Here is a 5,727-nt window from a genome sequence, read left to right on the forward strand (position 1 = left end):
TCCTCCTCTGATTTTGTTAGTAATAAATTCACTTTGTACCTCTAGGCTGAGCCTGTTTTGCCCTTGGAGTGTGTTTTCTCCCAGTCCTTATCTCAACTCATGAAGCCTTCATCAAATTTTTCCCTCTCCTCTGCCCAACTGTGGCAGGGGAGGGTGAGTGAGCAACTTTCGTGGGTGCCTGGCATTTGGCCAGCATCAAACCACGACAAAGATTCACATTCCTGTTTATTTGTTTTGGTCATTAGTATGCTCACAGGTTGAACAGGGAGGTCATTTGGAGGTTGAGTGATGCAAAAACAATTGCAGTGTAAAGTACTTGTTTGGAGACTTTAAAATCATGAAGGTCTAAAACCAGCATTTAGCCTGGGAACAGACCTGAGGACTCTGGCCCTACATTTCAAAACAGCAAACTCACTACCTACTGTCTAGTTTTTCCTAATTGCTAAATAAATTGGACTCTGAGTGTTGTAATGTATGTGAACCCTGACAGTGTGCCCCAGGAATTCATCAAGCTTACTGAAATGTAAACTGTACTAAATTGGATTGGGTAAGAAGAAGCTGGGAAGCAGAATACCAAGACAGCATGGAATAGAAAAAGAAGGACTGTGCGGCACTGGACTAGAAGCAATCATATTTTCTGAAAAGTGGGTGCAGAGCGCATGAACAAGACAGAGGGTTGTGTGCAGTGGTTGCAAAATGCATAAGTAGAATGTCATGTAAACAGCAAAGGTCTTCTGCGAAATCGTATTGATTCGTTGTTCAGAAGTTCTGAGCTCCTGCTTCTGAGTGAGGTAATTAAACTTACCTAAGCTTTGCATAAAGTATAGCTGGGGTTTTCCAAAGGTTGCTAATATAAATCAGGCAGTGAAGTGGGACAAAGCATCAGACTTATGATTTCCTGGGAAAACAAGCAAACAGATGGTGCAAGCACACATGGATTACAACCATGTGTATTTTTGCTCAGTATTCCCACCAGACATTCAGCTCAGGGGTTTTACTCAATCTGAGAGTCTGTAACTGATACTAATGAACACTACATTTGCCTGCAGAAAGTTAAGTATATATATATACTTTTAATACATGGAAATATGCCTTGTGGCACAAGAGGAAAGTGACTTTTAAATAGAGTTTGGCAAAAATATTTGCCACACAGAAGGAATCCCACCCTACTCAGCTGTTCCAATGGTGACTTGGGATGTGGAAATGTCCTGGAAAGGAGTGAGCAGAGAAGAATTTTACTTTATTACTGGATTATGAAACCATATTAGTTTCCTCTTACCACCTTTTTCTGCGTCCTTACTGAGCATGTATCATTTTGTGCCTTGGGAAAAGGCACAAAGCATGTGTAGGAACCGTAGAGCAGGCTGTCAACAACCACAGTGACACTCTGCCAAGATGGTTGTCAGCACTGCTAGAACAGCAGATGTGGCACTTTCATCCAAAAAGTCTTTCCCTTTCAGAGCAGCACAGGTTTCTGTGGACAACGCCATTCAGGTGGCTCTCACAGCCGAATGACACCAAGATTTAGCTGAGCTGCTCAGAGCTTACTTCATGTGCAAGGTGACCCAGGGGCAATCTACTTTTCCAAGTAGAAGCTCCTTTGTTTTCACTTATCTGCGGGGTTTTTTCCCCACTTTATAATTCTCTATCAGTGTCTATTTCTCATTTTCTTCATCTTTGTTCATCCTTTTGTGATTGTGTAGGAAAATGGTGTTTATTTTGCTCACTTCAGCTTAGCATGCCATTCTGTGAGAAGCACCCCCTGCCCTCAACAACAGTGTATGAAATACGTAGAAATAGCTCTAAGAAGCTTATGTTGTGACTGGCACTTGTCACCCTCACTAGAGAAGCAAAAATGATGGTATTTGAGGCAGGGTGGGAAACAAAGACCAGCCAGACTGTGCATGAGTATATGACATGAATGACCACAAGAAAAACATATCAGTCTTTAAACATTCAACATTTTATCTAATTATTAACTGTTCCTTTGGGTTTTGGGATGTATTTTTTAGGCTTTGTGTGTTTGTTTTTGTTTTTTTTTTTAATCTGCCTGCCTTAGAGCAAATATCTGTTAGCACAAACCCTTCTCTTGAGCAGAGGCCTCTGAAAAGCAAATGTTAAGAAATCTCAGGATTATCATCTAATCCATACTGCTGTTTCTGGGCTGTGTTACATATATACAAATAATTTATGAAAAATGCTTTCCTGGCCTGATGGCAAAGAAATTTTTTAATGTAGAGCTCATGTCTTCTATATGAAATTATTAAATGTTTCTTAGCTGCACTATACAGAACTAATGGTCCTATTTTAAATTCCTTATTTTACTATCTCTGATCCAGATTTGAAGTCTGCATTTGGCTTCTTCCTCAAGAACAGGTTTATGCAGACCCCATCTTCAAAAGCCTTTGAATTTAGAAACATCCAAAAGGAGCTTAATATCTCATTCAGGCTTGTCACTGCTCTGGATTTTCAGAGATAGTCTTGTTGACTTTGGATTTCACTCAGAGAAATACTTGGTTCATTTTCTCTTTCAGTGAGTGTTACGAGCTTTGGAATGCTTTTGGAAATGAAGCAGCTTTTTACTAGAAGTGTGTCAGTAGGAGATATATCCTTCCAAAAACCTGCCAACTTCTTTGGCGGTCTAAGTAGGAAAAATTGAATGCTGCATTATTAAAAAATTTAAGTGTTATCCATTCCAGCTACAGTCTCAAATTTAAGCTCAATTGTCAGCCCTTTCCTTTGCCATTGCTGTTCTCTGTTACAAACAAAGCCATGTAATTTGTATTATCATCACTTCAGCATCTCCTTTATTCTGCTCTTTGTATTCAGTGATCATTACTTTCTGTTTCTCTGCTGCAGACAGAATCCTGCTCCTTCACATCTCTCCTTTGGAATATTGGGGTGGATCTGCCATTGCTATTTTTCATTGATGATTTGGTATTTCACCATGGCAGGCAGAATGGTTCCAAGATTTTCTCTCTGCAGTTCCCATAACCCCATTTTTACCTAAAAATAACCCTTCTTTTCATTATCTCTACCATCTCAGCATAAATAAACAGTCACTATGAGCATTTTTACCTCCAGCAATGACTCAGAGAGGTCTGGTTGGCTCTGCTGCCTACATAGAGGCAGGTCCAGGTCCTCAGCTTCTCCTGTAGCAAGATATGAAGTATTTAAAACTTATGTCCCATTCTACTGCCTGAGACAGTTTTTGGTGGTTTATTGGAAATTCTTTTATTTCTCCCAAGTTATTTGAGATTTAAAGGGCTGTTGGAGTTCAGTATCAATCTGAGAAAGAGTTTAATATTCTGTGAAAACCTTGTTGCAGGTATTAGATATTGCTGGTTATTTCTGTACACACTTGAATTCTAATTCAACAGAATAATGCTTAATGGTAGTTTCATTGGAAGCTACTCAGAGCATGAAAACACAATCTTGGTGTCAGGATGAGTCATGAAAAGCTGGTGTCACCTTATTTCTAACATTAAAAAAGGCCTTGTGGTACTTCTGATAATGTTGTCAAAAGTGCAGGGCTTGATCAGCTTGCTTCTCATATTTTTGAAGTCTGAGAGTAGCATTGAAGGAACAGGAGATGAAAGGCATGTCCATGCTCCCCAAACTAGGTGGAGATGAAGCAAATCCATGCCAGAAGATGCCCATACATGTTTTGGGCTGGAGTCTGTGTCCCCCCAGGCACTCCAGGGCTGACTGCTGACCATGTGGCTGGCAGTGTGGTGGAACAGGCTCCTGTCCAGGACTCTGTGGAATACAGGTTATTTAGAGTCAAAAGGAGACAGATGCTGGTTTGTCTGAGAGGGACAGCTCAGGGGCATGGATGTCAGAGCCAAGGGCTCAGCATCTCCCTTCTGGTGTGATACATAGACTGAACTAAATACTTTGGGGCAGGAGTGACAAAGCTCCCACACTGCAAAAGGAACCTCTTTACCGTTTGGTAGTGGTGAGGAGGAAAACCCTTCCTTCTCTCTGCTGGTGGTCACAGTGGCCACGCAATTATACCCCCATGTGTTCTTGTCTTTAAAAGTGCAGCCACAAATTCTTGTGTAAAAATCCTTTTTGTTTGATAGTAGGATTGATGAGTAGGACTTGAGAAAATCCTGTCAAAGCTTGACACACCAAAGTGGGGTAACCTTTCTATGGATGTCCACCAGGATGGTGTGCTTGGAGACCCATTGAATAAGGTACAGCTCAAGGGTCCCACCTGAGGGAGGTAAGATTATCCATGCTCTCCTCTTTGTCATATTAGCTGTAATGAAAGACATTTTAGGTGATAATTTACAAAATTTGAGTGCCTTGCTTACTGGGATCACAATGAATTAGCAGTGATGGTTCTTTTCCTGGAATATTTAGAAATTATGTGAACAAATTAGAGGCAATAGGAGAATGGAGCATGGCTACAGCTGTGTGGGAATGGGCATCCCTCAATTCCAGAATTGCAAGTCCTTGAGGAATAAAATGCACGCTAAGTCCCAGCCTTTTCTATGGGACCTACTTAAAATTGTTTCTATTTGGTAGAGACCAAAATTGGCAGGGAATGGCCTTTATGAAATCAAACCCCATTAATTGTGACCTTCTTAAAAGACCCCCTGTACAGGGGCTATGACACAGTGCCACAAAACTAGCTCAGGAGGAATTAACTGTTCAGCCAAACTCGTATCTCTCAGCGCTGGGGATGTCATGGTTTAACCCCAGCTGGCAACAAAGCGCCATGCAGACACTCACTGCCTGCCCCCTCCCAGTGGGATGGGGAGAAGAATCAGGAAGAAAATAAAAAACCTAGTGGGTTGACATAAGAACAGTTTAATAATGGAAGCAAATTTAAATATAATAATAGCAACAATAACAGCAAGAAGAATAGATAACTAAATCCCAAGAAAAACAGCTGCTCACCACTTGCTGACCAAAGCCCATCCAGTCCTTGAGCAGTGGTCAGCTCCTCCCAGCCAACTTCCCCCAGTTTATGTACTGGGCATGACGCTCTGTGGTATGGAATATCCCTTTGGCCAGTTCTGGTCAGCTGTCCTGGCCATGCTCCCTCACTTGTGCTGCTCCTTGCTGGCTGAGCAGGAGACACTGAGAAGTCCTTGACTCAGGAGAAGCACTGCTCAGCAACAACCAAAATAGTGTGTTATCAACATTATTCTCATCCCAATCCAAAACACAGCTGTGTACCAGCTGCTAAGGTGAAAATGAGCTCTATACCAGCCAAAACCAGGACAAAAGATGAATCAGCCTAGAATACAATCTCCAGAATTTTTTAGAAAGAAATTTAGCTGTTCAGAGGTCATTTGTATCTCTTGACTACTGATCCCAAAGTAAACTGGTAGAAGCTCACTGTGGAAAAAGTCATCACATGGCATGTAATGCACAAAGGCCAGGTGTCATGGTTTAGCATAGTTTGCGTTTTTAGTAAAGCGGGCTTCAGCCACAGAAGTGATTCTCTTGCAAAGAGGTGCTTACAGCTTCCTCTATAACCCAACAGATCCAATCAACTGGCTAGTTTGAAAATTGGCAACTCTTTTAAGCCACTTAAGAAGCTTGGCACGCCTCTGTGATCCACATTTAAGAATGAGCAAAGCCCGGGAAAGCTCTCTTGCTTTCGGACAGGTCACTAGGGATTCGCAGCGTGGCCCAGCAGGACTGGGCCAGGCCCTGCTCGGCACACCCTGGCCGAGTCAGCCGCGGCACAGCTTGGCTGAAGATCTCGGC

Source organism: Corvus brachyrhynchos, unplaced genomic scaffold, assembly GCF_000691975.1.
Source record: "Corvus brachyrhynchos isolate BGI_N302 unplaced genomic scaffold, ASM69197v1 scaffold416, whole genome shotgun sequence".
Taxonomy (NCBI): Eukaryota; Metazoa; Chordata; class Aves; order Passeriformes; family Corvidae; genus Corvus; species Corvus brachyrhynchos.